Source organism: Falco biarmicus, chromosome 6 (assembly GCF_023638135.1).
Source record: "Falco biarmicus isolate bFalBia1 chromosome 6, bFalBia1.pri, whole genome shotgun sequence".
In the NCBI taxonomy this organism is placed as follows: Eukaryota; Metazoa; Chordata; class Aves; order Falconiformes; family Falconidae; genus Falco; species Falco biarmicus.
Window position 1 is genome coordinate 79,363,065 of NC_079293.1, and position 13,708 is coordinate 79,376,772.

A 13,708-nucleotide genomic window follows, 5' to 3' on the forward strand; every position below is an offset into this window, starting at 1 on the left:
TCATCGTTCTGTTTCTTAGTACATGATGAGCATTTAGTGACACTGGGCAGGAAAGGTTTTTCTAGTTTCAGGTTTTGCTTTTGCCAGATTATTAAAACTGTTGATGCGTAGAAAAGGAGGAATGGGGACAGACAGTAGGAATGTATTAAAGCTTCCCATTTTTTCATTCTTGTCTTGCAGCAGTTTTCCTTTTTGTATCCTGCCTAGCTGCTCTTTTGACAAGCCGAGGGGGAAAGAAGTCCCGAGGGGTTGAAAGCTTTGTAGTTCCCTGGCTGGAGGTGGGAAGGGCAGGTTTGGCCTCTGGCACATAAAAGACACAGCCCTGACCCACATAAACCTGCCTGTCTCTGGCTAGGTATCTTCTTCTTTTATGTCAGCTCTGTGCCAAAATCGAGAGTTTATCAGCCGCCTGGGTGTTTGGGCTACCTCCAGCCAGAAAACTCAGCAGTGCAAGAAATGTTGGGGAACACCACTGATTTCACAGCGACCTTATGCTACTGCCTTGCAAGGAAAAGCTGTGGGTGCAATGTTGTTATCCTCATAGGCTCTGTTCTTTGCTCTACCGTCTGTCAGCAGCGAGAGTGGCTGTATGCCAAACATTTCTTGCAGACCTATAGGTGAATTCAAGTCACAGATTTCAAGTTTATGTTGGAAGCCATAATCCTGAAGATAGTTAGGAAGGCATGGTAGCTTTTTCCTGGACTTTTCCTTTCTTTCTTTACCTGTCCTGTGTATAAGGTGACAGTGATCGTAAAGTGTAGTGGTAGCATCAGGTCTGAGACATCTGAGCAAAACTGGACAGACCAGACAGGAACTGGTGGAAATGTAAAGGTATGGACCCCAAACCTGACCAGCTCCACTTTACAGCTGCTTTTTAGCCAGGGTTTACAACTTCCAGAGTTCTGATACACTGAATTTTACATTTCCATTTTGAACCCTACCCTAAAGTTTATGTAAAATCCTAGAACTGTTTGCACTTGACTACAGAGGGAAATGGCAAGAAAGAAACTGTCTCTGGAGTACAACCACTCCCTTTCAAACTGAACTTTACTTCTCTTCACAAACCTGATTTGGCCTGAGACCATATCAGTATAATAGATGGCATTTGAAACAGAGATGAAAAAGTGATCTGGTATTCTCTATACTGTAGTGTGACTTTTACTTCATTCAGGGTTTTTTTTCACCTACTTTAGAAGTTTGTTTGAAATGTCTGTGCCCAGGAGAGCTATGGCTTTGAGAGCAGGGAGAGCTGTGTGGCCCGGTGTGCCTGTTTACCTATCCTACTGATCCCAGAACAGCTCTGGTTTCCAAGGGACTGTAGAGTTCAAATGCAGAAACCTTCATCCCCATGCCACTGGAGACTACTGGTGGAACTGGCACTTACGGTAACAATGCTCAATGCTCTGATGGGTTTAGATTGCAGAGCACTCCTGATGACAAATGTTTATCTATGTAACAGCAAGTCTGCTGCTGCTGATGGAGGTGAACAGTCAAAACACTGCTGTCATCCCTACCGCTCCAAAAGCCAGAACAGAAACTGATCTAAGCGTTGCAAAGTGCCACTGAGCTTGGGCAGACTGGCTTTGGACACCCTTACTCCTGATGAGGAACAGATCACATCGAGTCGATCCCACTAATTTTAATGAAGCTATTCATTCACTGTTCGATCTGAGCCTGATAGAATTGGGCCTTTACCTTGTTTTGTAATCAAGCCATTTTTGTAATGGAGATGATCCCTACCATTTTTCATCTTTTTATGTTCAAACAAGTCTTTAATCCGTTAGAGCCATAACTATGTATGGATAACCTGGAAACCCTATTCTGGCAATCCTGGCTTTGATCTTTATTTTAATACTTCAGTATCACTAGTATCATCCCCTTAAACTATTTACCCTCCGTAAGAACTTATTATCACCTTTTATATCGCCCTTGACAGGAAGAAAGCTAGTGAAGTTTATTTATACATTTATATAAAAAAAAGATAAGGCAGGTTGTGGTACAGCCCCTCAGTAAGGAAAGAGATTTGATTCATCTTTTTGCCTCTCTTGCTTTATTGCTTATGCCTTCTCCTTCTGTTTGTTGTTCCCTTTGTTGTTGTTGTTGTTTTCCCATTCCTTTTCTGGTACCTTTTTACATTTTATATTACCCTCACACATTAAAACCTTTCCAACCAGTTTTCCCTCTTTCTTTTCTTTTTTTTTTTTTTTTCTTTCAATAGCTGCCCACCAAGGTCACTTCACTTTCTTCAGTTTTCTTCTTTTACCACTGCTGTTTCCCCATGGGGAACTTTTTGACTCCAGTATTCCAGCATCTCTCCCGCTAAAGGGCATCACTCCTAGCACACATCCTCTTATTTGAAGGGTAACAGAGAAAAAGAGAAAAAAAAAAAAAGATCTTATCTCCACAGGTGCTTATTCCATTGCAAAAAGGAGGACAGAGAGCTACTTCACAAGAGCAGAGAAGACAAAATGCACCTGGGCTTGTGCCAGCAGCTTGTGTGGTGGTGTAATGTGAAGAATCCCACTGCCTCGTTATAATGTTATAAATGTATGGTGCTCAATTATCAGCAGAGGATGCCCTCAGCAACCCCTGCAGACAATGCAGCTGCAGCTGCTGGTCATCTCTCTCTGAATTTCAGACTGGGGCATTAACCAGTGACCGTGTGTATCAATACACACATCCCACACACCCACCTTGGCGTTGCCGTTATGGGTAACAAACAACACGCCACACTGTAACCTCTCCTCTCTGCTTGTTCTTCATCACATTCTTAACCAGACTTTTCTCCCCAAAAGTACTAGTTCCAGTTGATGCTGGTATTGCATGTTCTGTTTGAGGGGTGATGTGGCAAGGAGGCACAGGAGGGTAGGCTTCCACCGTGGCTTAGAGAAAAAGCTGATGTATATGGTCCATCGGGCAGGGAAGCTTTGGAAATGTTGCTCTGTGCTACCTCCTTCCCTTCTTTCCTTGGTTTTGTAGATTTGCATGAGGTACATTAGGTGGGTGTAACAGTTTTGAAACCAGTTTGGTTCTGTGTTTGGTGTTGTTTTTTTTTAAGCCTACATTCAAGTAGCTACTATGTTATTTAGGTTTTTCAAATGTTTGCACATTGATCTGTTCATGAAAGGAATGAAGGCAGAGCTTGGCAGGAGCCCAGAAGAGTGCCACAGAAGCATGGCTGCTGATAAAAAGCTTATCTGTTGGCTAGCAGAGGACTGTATCTGTAATAGAAATGCAGCTACATATTGAATTTTCTCTGTCAGAGGAGTAAATCTGCCACAAAAAATATAATTTACAACACAGGACAGTTCTATACAATGGAATTTTATTCAGACTGTGTGCTGAGTATATGCTTGTTATAATGGTTAAATAGCAAAAAATGACACTTGATCCTAAACATTGCTTGTCAAATAGTCACACTTCTGAACCTGTATCTGCCATCTATGAATGAAATTCCATACAGAGGAAAATACTGCTTTAAACATACATGCCAACAAAAAGTGGTAGGTTGGCACAGACAAATTTCAGTAAGAGGTCAGTTTCAGCACTTCTTAACAAATGTGCATTGAAAAGAAAGCACAAAGAAAGCACAACAGACACTAACCTACAATCAGGACTCTTGAAAAATAACATCTCGTGTTTCTGTGATGTTGTAAAAATATCTCAGCCTGCAAGCCACTGGAATCACTCCAGGGACATCTTGGCTTTTCTGCTGCGTGAGAAGCCCTCTCTTTGTTGCTGTTCCTGCAGTGGAGTGAGATCCTTTCCATAGCTGCTACAGGCAGCATCCTCAGAGGGGTGCTTGCAGTTCTGAGAGGCAAGAGAATGAGAGTGCTGGACCCTAAGCAGCTGCGTGTAAAGGAGAGTGGGAAACTGTGCACTGCTTTGGACCCGTTTCAGAACACCATTGGTAATGGGATCATAGTCAGCATCTTCACAGTACGATTATTATAGGGAGTTCTTGTCACATCTGCTGCCCTTCTTTTAAAGTAAGCGTGTAGACTTCTGACAGAGCTGGTTTGGTTTCAAAGGTGTTACGGCAGAGGCTGGGTTATGGCTCCTCATTTTGTTCCCTGTGCCTTCTTGAGGAGAGGGTCATAAGAAAGTCCTGAGCACAGAGCTGTGGTCTGTCTCAACCCTCTGCACTGTCCTGCTGTGGGTCCCTGCTCTCCCCAGCTGCCCCCGTGGTCATCCCACTCGTGCCTGTAAGGAAAATAAGTTTATCTGGCTTTTTAAGAAACTAGCCAATGATTATATAAAATTCAAACCTGCCCCAATAGTCTCTTCTGTTAGGGAGGATGGAAGGAGATAGGAAAATGTAATGGCATCCTAAGCATTGGGGGTGGGAGGGAAGGGAGGAGAGGGACAAAGACCCCCAACACAAACAAAGGAAGAGCAAGTAATCTGAACATTGAAGGACCAGCATTTCCTACGAGCATGGGATGGGCTGAAAGAAAGCAGACATTTGGAAAAGAAGCTTGACTGGGTTAGGTACTTGTATATACAATTGTAAAGTGGAGGTAAATTGCCACCATGTGGCAATCTCTCCACATGTAAAGAAAATCCTTACATAAAGGGGTAGTGACTTACTGTCCCTGAAAGGGCAGGCAGTATTCTGTGAACTGGGCTAGGGAGCTGATCCATTTGTGACTCACTGAGAAAGGTCTTTTCTCAAGAAGGGAGGCCCAAGTAGCTTTTCTACAGCTTTACTACACATAAGATAAAAAATGCTATCTCTGTTTAGCAAAAGACAATTAGTGAGGAAATTTCCCTGAGTCATGAAGGATCTATAAATACCCTCAAGGATGGGCTTTGCTTTTCTATTCTGCAAGTAGCTCAAGATCATAACCTCCCACAAGGTCTCCAGAAACCGTGCCCTGAATGCATATTTGAAAGACCAGGAGACCTGTGGAACCTGCCTTGGCTGTAGCTAATGGGACAAAATTTACATGGAGTTCTAGTGGGTTTGACCAAAGCCTCCTCTATTTATTGCAGTGCTGCCCAGGAGCACCGAGTATCGAGAGACTTGGAAGCTGCACGGAGAAACAAAGGGTAGAGGACAAAAAAACAGGTTCACTGGGGAGAAATGTAGGAGGTGATAGTTACGAGTGAGGCCAGACTGACAGGTTGCAGAAACCAGAAACGGGGGCTGCCTTGGGCTTCCCCTTCTCTTTTCAGCTTGGTTTCTGTTAAGTAAACAAGAACTCCTGCACTGCACGCACCAGAGAATCAAGACAGGAGAGGCCTCTTACGAGCATGGGGACTCGTGTCCTGCCAGTTGGTGATGAGATGAGCACTGTTATCCAGCAAAAATCTGTGTCACCACTGTAAAGGGAGGTCATTTCTGCCACCACCCCTAGCTGCCCATTCTCACCACCCCTCCTGCGCTCATGGTAGCTTTCACACAGCCACAAGAATCAATCCAGCTCACGACAGTTATTTTTCAGCACCAGCATCTTGATTCAGAGGTGTCCGTGCCTACACAAGGACAGGAGTGGGGAGGAGTGGCCCCTTGCAACAGCACTGGGAATTTGTACCAGATCCAAAGAGCAACATCTGTGGCCTGAGACATCAGCATCAATCAGGTGGGGAGGCAAGTCGATGAGATGCCAAGCTTTATACACCTTTTTTTATCAAGACAACACCTGGCCTACCCGACATTTCTGCGCCCCTCTCCAGCAGCTAGTTGAGCTGTCTGGTAGCAGGGAGAAAATAGATGTCAGCCAAATCAATAGCACTCACAATGTATTTTATTGCTTCGTTTAGCATTACATTTTCTGATTTGAAAAACAATTTATTTCTGCCTTTGTCCTCTCTTTCCCTTTGCTAGGTTTTCTTTTCATCTATGATAGTATCTTTTAATATTCTTAAATAAGTACAGAGATTCTGCTTCCCTCTTCCTTATGTTGCTTTCCCTCACTACTCTTCACTCTTCCCTTGCTGCCGAGAAACTCCCTTGCTCCCTCACCCTCCCCTCCTGACAACCATCGCAGCCTTTCTGCCCTTCTGCCACTGCTCACCTCACAGGCAGACACCTCCTGCTTCCAATGCTCCACTCGTTCCCCACCTCACACCGAGCCCAGCCCTGGCGCACCTTTGTCTCCCCCAAGGACAAGAGGAAAGCGATCTGATGAATGTGATTCCTACAGAAAGAGGTGGGGGTTGTCCCGCCAGTCCTCTGTACTGGCAAGAAACCCTCATTCAGGAGAAAAAAGGTGTGCTTGCCTGTCCCTCAGGCACTAAAGGGTCGTCCTTTTCCTTCCCTTGCCACAGGAGAAGGACCAGCCTGCTGATGGGGTACAATGCTGATCATGAGGTTTTCTTTTTCATATGGTATAAGAGAGAGAGGATCCTCCCTGGGGAGGACCCCTCACATAAGAGATTTTATTTGTGAGAGTGTATTGCCTAATGCCAGTCCCCAAATACATGCACAGCAGAGAGGTTTGCACAAAGAAAGCCCCGTCACCTGACTCCTGCGCACCTCCAGCAACCTAGGTCATCAAGGGACTTGGGAAGCTGTCACCATTTAGCCTACTGGGAAGTACTGATCTTGAAGAAATGCAAGGTCCTCTCTCGTCCAGAGTCGGAAGGTACAAAGACAGCTATGAATCCTACAGTCACACCAGACAGCCTGGTTCATCAGATTCAAATTCTTTCTTATGTTGATTTTGCACCACTGTAACCACTGATTTCAATAGCTTGAGCTGATTTTCCACCATAGCACGTAAGCAACATGAAATATGCACAGAATCAAGTATATACACTGGCTTGTTCCTCTTTATGCTTCTGCTAGTGTCCTGTAGGAATGGCTAATCCACTTTCAGGCCTCCTATTCATTCCTCGAGTTTCATCCTTTCCCAGGACACATCACGTGGGAAACCCACTTCTCAAAAAAACCCCCAACCATTACCAATCTGATTTCAGTTTTCTTCTTATACTTGCTTTGATACCCACAAAGATAAATGAAATGGCAATATTTGTGAAATAACTAGTCTACTGCATGCATATTTAAACGTGAAACTGCCAGCATATTATCCCAGCTGCAGAGAGATTAGTCAGAATCTCCCTCCTCAACTTTTCCCTCCTAGGTCTCTTGCTGGGCTCTTGCCTCCTCTGAGTTGATTCCACTTTTAATTTTATGTTTCCATCAATAGCAGAGAAGTAAAACAGCTGACAGGGACAGATAAGGGACTTAGCCCACTATAACCACCATCCAACTCCAAATTGGATTGACTGGCTGAGTGCCCCCAAATCCTCCACGGATATGCAATTTAATAGAAAGAAAAAACTCCACACACAAAGGAAAATATGCAGAAAATAATAAGGCCACTTTATGAAACATAACAGTTTCAGCAATGGGTATATGATTATAGCCTTAATTCAAACAAAATATAACATACGTGTTCTTGTGTTACCCAAGGAAAAAAGAACCCCTGCTGATTATTTAGTTTGTCCTTTTACTAAATGATTTAATTTTTAGTAAGCCATTGCCCAAGGAAGAACACAAAGAAAGGCCATATCATATCAGCCTGACGATGAACCTGGTTCCACCTTGTCTTTGACAGCAGCCAGTAATAGATAGTGAGGGAAGACTACAAAGTAGGACTGCAACAAAACAGATGGGGCAAAAAGATGCTAATGAGAATCTGAGGAAGAAGAAAAATAGGTTAAGGCAGATGGAGGAACTAAAATAATTCCCTTCCTTTTGTAGACAGCTGTATATGCACTGTATCAGTGCACAGGAGGCTTTACTCCCATGGATGAGCGCCCATGGATTTCTGGAGAGGCAGCTCCAAGCAGAAGCAGCGCTCTCGGCTGTGCATGAGTGCTCCTCTACCTGGCAGCAGCGATGGAGATGGGTTCTCCTGCCTGCAGGGGTGGAGCGGCAGGGATCTGGCCAACCATTCATTTTTAATTATTTTATTTTATTTTAATTTTTTAGCTTGAGATGTTGCCCTTGAGATTCAACCAGTTTCAACTGCAAGCAGAAATTGTGTATCTTCAAAGTATATGCTGGCATCTTCATAACTGTTCAGTTAATGGGAAGATTAAGATTATAACAGTCTCAGATCAGGCAGATCTCTGCCCTAGTAGTGTGCTGTGCTATCCTCATCTCTCCCACTCACTAGCCTTTTAAATTATTCCATTTGGCTTCACAACTTGCCTTCCCTTGATCTCCTAATAGGCTGGTGACCCCCTGATCCTTTTCCAGGAGCTCTGCCTGCAACCTAACCTTTCCAGGCTGCCAAACTTCCATTTGCTCCTCATTTCCCTCCCGCTATGCCACGGGTGTCATCAGTCCCATTCTACGTCTCGAGCTTTCCATTTTCTTTCATTATTTTTCTGCTAGGGAAACTCAGTTTAGCCTTTTCACTGATGAACCACCACCGTAGTTGCTGAGTAACAAAAAATCGGCGGAATATGTCAACGTTTGCAGCAGCTCATTTAGCAGAACCACAAGTGTTTTGCACGAGGAGAGTGTGGTGGTTTCTGTTTGCTCCTAATAATTGGAATATATAAAATTGAATGCTGTGGGGTTGTTGTGGTTTTTTTCTGATTTGGTAAAACCCAGTCTCCATTTGTGATCTATGCACGGTGCAAGTCCTCAAGCAAGAGGTGGAGGGTGGGATTCATTTCACCCTAAGAGCATGGCTCATCCCACCACAGGACAGGTGACTCCGGCCATGGGGACCAGCCACCGACCGCCCCACCTGTGCCGCTCCAGGCAGCCAGTGAGGTTAGACCTGACACCCCACCCTTCAGGTGGGCCAAGTGGGATGAAGAAATGTTGTCTCCAGGGACTTTGCTTGCTAAAGTGACAGCAGCACCCCCAACCAGGGGCTGCAGAGGTACTGCAGATGTGAATGCCAGAGGTGATGGGGCGGGGGCAGGGAAATCATTCTTTTGGCAAAATGCCGCTTTGTACAACAGATCCCCACTCTACTCACTGTCCTGTCTGCTCCTGGATGTCAGGTTATTTCTGGCGTTGCTGACAGCTGTTTCTGTTCATACGACGACTGTGGGTAGCAATGCTAGCTCTGACATTCAGACTTAATTGACCCTCATCCCTCAAGGACATGGAGCAGAACAAAGAAAGGCTACGCTATAAATACACTGAAATAGGCCATGCACCCCTATTCTGGAGAGCCCTTCATCTCTCCTGTCATCATCTGCCCAGGGGTTCAGTGAGGCTGTAGGCTCTCCATGGTGCCTGTCCCAGGCGGGCAGCCAGCAGCAGCCGCATGGCATTTTTGATCATGCATGTAAACCTGTTCTACGTGAGTATATATACGTAGGACACACCTGTTGATCAGCTCAGAGCAATTTCAGCCTGTTTTTCTGTACCTCCATCACAACCAAGAGAAGGTGGGTGGGAATTGGGGGAAAGAGGTCTTCAGGAATTCTGGAAGAGGCTGCGGAGGTGACCCCAGCGAGACCAGAAAGGCACTTGCCTTCCACTTGCTTCTTCCTCTTTAATATTTAAAATTTCAAATATTTTTACTGAGCCATTTGTCAGTCCATTACTTAATAATGACAAGATCACTCTAAATATTAAATAAGTGTGGGTTTGTGATGTTCTGAGACACTCAGCTGAATGGCATTCTATAATAAGAAATGCAAACTATTTTTTCTGTGCATTTTTTTAATTTTACGTCTCTATTTAAAAAGTAAAGGCAGTATGCCTTGAATATGTAATATAAAAAAGTGGCTGTCTTCATATTCCAGCAATACAAATACAGCATGACAAACTATATACATATATACACACCCCCCCTACTCATCCTACACAGCTGGTACTAAATATGTATTTTACATTTACCCAGTAACTGCTCTTCAAGGTTTCTTTCCAGATGCTCAGGGATGAGTTAAACATCACTTTGATTACAGGGGGATGCATTTCCCCATATCAAAAGCTAGCAAAAGGAGCTCTTTTGATAGCAAAAGAGACAGCCAGTGGTGCTTAAAACAAGCAGATGTCCTGGGGGAGTGTTTGAAGCGAGCTGCAGACCCTGATCAAAGCACAGGTAATGTAAGCAACACAAGGCTAGAAGGAAGAAATCCTGCCTTTTCTAAGGCCTGCACACACTTTTGGAGAAAATGGGCAACTTTTGATACAAAGGCCTTCCTTCAAGTCTATCATTTGGTCTAATAAAAAGCGTTGCGTCTCCCTGCCTGTGTTGCTTCTCTTGTGTTCACAGACCACTGCTGAGCCGGTGCTCCTGCTGCTACAGCAGAAGTAAGGCTTGCTGGCAGACATGATTGATGCCACACTGTCTGTCAGTTTGGGGGAATCATCTCAGATTTTAATTATTCCAGTACAGAAATGCATCTCCCAAGGAGAATTTATTTGAGTTATAGAAAGAGAGCTCTGTCAGACGAAGAAGAAACAAGCCCAACACTCCTATTACAACAATGGCAAAAAAGCCCATTTTCCAACATGGTGAAGGTTACCGCAGAGCAAAGCTGCCTGAAGTCTCCGCCTCTCACAGTCACTCTCTGGCTTTGTGCAATTTTATTCTATTGACTTCAGATATTTATTTGTTTCTTAATCTGTAGCTAATGCACCCCTCTGCCCTACCCGACTGTCTGGTTGCCTGCCAAATTGAGATGAAAAAAGCTCTTCTGCCACTTTCCCCCAAGAGCTGCAAGACTGACAAGAAGCACATCTGACGGACAAGCAGAGAGCTGAGAAGAGCCCTCTCCAACTCACATTTGCAAGGAGCTCACTGCTGCTTGGCTCTTCCTCACCTCTCAGCAGCAGCTTCTTCCACCCTGAGGACTTGTGACCTCTGCGGGGAAGGAGGCTGAGCGGATGGGAAAAGCCTGAGCCACGTGTAGTATGGCAGAGAGAAAACAGTGGGACAGGGAGGGAGAAGGGAAAGGTGATTAACTGGGGTAAGAATTTCTGCAAAGGCAGTGTTCAACACAGAGATGGGCAACAGCTTGGAGAAGAGCCTCAAGTTCGTGTTTGGGCTATATAAGGACATAAAACAGATTTTGGGATTGAAACTGATTTATCCTGAACATCAGCTGGGTGCCTTGGAGAACTCATGGGATGGAACTGAACTGAGGGGAGGCAGGTACGAGTCCTAGGAGGGGAATGTGGCTCTTTTGTGAGAAGCTTGTTTGAAACTGCCCCTGCTTCACTGGGGTGTGCGCAGGGTTCCTCCAGGGGAAGGAGCAAGACAAGAGGGACAAAATATTAAGCCAAGTTGGGGTTTTTTTGTGCTATTAAGTGAATCTTTTAGTGAAGCATTTTGATTGAAGGCAATGCTGACACACGCTCCCGTGGTAGATCTGCCAGTTTGCTTCCAAACAGTCTGTGATCAGAGGAAGACTTTCACCAGCCTGCTCCACTGCCAAGCAGGCAGGTAAGCAGGAGCGAGACAAGGTGGGTGACTAATTTCCAAATGTCAGGGTCTGCCTCTGACTCTCTCTCGCCCTGGGTTTTACAGAGGCAGGCTGCCCGTTTGTGGTGGCAGTGCCTTGGGCAAGAGGACTCTTACTGCTCTTGGGATGCTGGCTACTGATGCTGCACACTGACTCTGCAGTAATCCCTGAGGAATGCGTCTTCATCTGTTTCTTCAGAGGCTGTTTTTTTCTCGGTCTGTGGTAATACTGTGTGAGAAGCTGCTGCAAAGCCCTGCGCAAATGTCACTTGCACTTTCCTTGTCAGCGAAGAGCTGAGCTCTTGTTACAGATCCTGGCTTTGTACCAGCATATACCTGTTTATTCCTCTTACAGACAGGTATGGTACATTGTGTACAAGACTCTCTGGAGAGCACCTATGTAGTTTGACAATAACACATTGCCAAATGTATTCCCTCTCAGAAACAGAAGAAGAGACAGTATTTCCTGAAATAAACACATCCCCCATCTATCCAATCCTTCCATATTCCTTCAGACAAAGACCCGAGAAAAGAGATTAAATTGTAACCCTTCCCTGAAGGCTACTCACAGTCCTTGTCTGACTAGGACACGGCATAGCAGAGGTCTTCACTGGGAATGTTGCATAGCCATGGAACGTTAGACCTAGGCACATGGTCTGTAAACCCCCAACAGCTTTTAATGGAAGAATTGATTTTGCAGCAGTCAAAAATCAAATGCTGAGGTATATTCAGAAGGAAACAAGAAAACCCTCCAGCTGCTGAGAATGAAGGTGTTGGCAATGTCCATCAGTTACTGCCCATCAGATTGCTCACACTGCAAACCATCAGGTGGTTTTGACAGCTGTGTTCTGCTGAGGCTTTAACTTCTCTGAAAACTCTCAGGGGTGATGCAAAACAGGGTAACCCCATTTATAAGTCACATACATATGGGTAAACACAGAAAAGCTACATGTAAAGGTGCAAAAAGAGATGTGAATGGAAAAATAAGAGCTCTTCACCATGTACATGTCCTGGTTTTGGCTGGGATACAGTTAATTTTCTTCTTAATAGCTGATGCAGTGCTGTGTTTTAGATTTGGTGTGAGAACAATGTTGATAGCACACGGATGTTTTTTGTTGCTGCTAGGTAATGGTTATGCTGAGTCAAGGACTTTTAGGTTTCTCAGGTCCTGCCAGCAAGAAGGCTGGAGGGGCACAAGAAATTGGGAGGGGACAGCCAGGACAGCTGACCTGAACAAGCTGAAGAGATATTCCATACCATGGAACACAATGCTCAGTATATAAACTGGGGGTGGGGGGGCAGGGGGCATTGTCCGGGGCCTGCTGATCGCTGCCTGGGGATCGGTCAGCAAGTGGTGAGCAATTGTATTGTGCATCACTGGGTTTCTTTTCTCTCTTCCCTTTGGATTTTATTCCTCTTCCCTTCTCCCTCTTTTTAATTATAACTGTTATTATTATTATTGGGTTTGTTTTATTTTATTTCAGTTATTAAGTTGTTCTTATCTCAACCCTTGAGTTTTAAATTCCTTGCCGACTCCCCTCCCCATCCCTCTGGGTGGTGTTACCAGCTGGAGTTAAACCACAACACTACATTAACAGAAATTTGAGAGGAGCTCCCTCCCTCCTGCATACATTTCAGCATGGCTGTTCTTGTTTTTCTCTTTTCCCCTTTCTCCTTTCTGCCTTTCTGACCATTTCAGTAACTGTTTTAAGGGTGCTATTTTTTCAGTATTGTTTCCAGCAAACTTTTCTTTCCTTTTGCTGCATCTTTTTCTTTCTTTCTTTACTGTCTCACCGGTTACACACCACACCCTACTGCTGGGGCAATATCCCTGAAACATGCACTTCAAATTTGTTTATTCCAACCCATTATCTTTGCTCCAGCCAAAGCCCCAACGATCTCTGAACTCTGCTCCCTCTTCCCTGCGGAGGTCTTAGCCTCAAAAGAGGCTTTTCTTCTCTCTTAACCTCTTTCTTATTTCACTGCTGCTTTTTCAATGTCATTATCTCTCTGTTCCACCACCAACACAACCACCTCAAAGCTGCCTCTGTTTCTTGTCTTCCAATCTCTCCTGAGACTCTCCTCATTGAATTTCCCATAAGGATCCCTGTAAAGATCACAAGACCCATAGAAACCCCTGCCACAGTGATGAAATATGCATCGGCTCTACCTGCACTGATAGCGATAGCCCTTTTGAGCCTCCCATGTCAATCATGAACTCCGCTGTTCACATGGTATCCTGCAAAGATGATAAACTGAACACGGACTCCTGCAGAGAAAATAAAAGCCGGAAGGGCTCCCCTGGTGCTTCACATTAC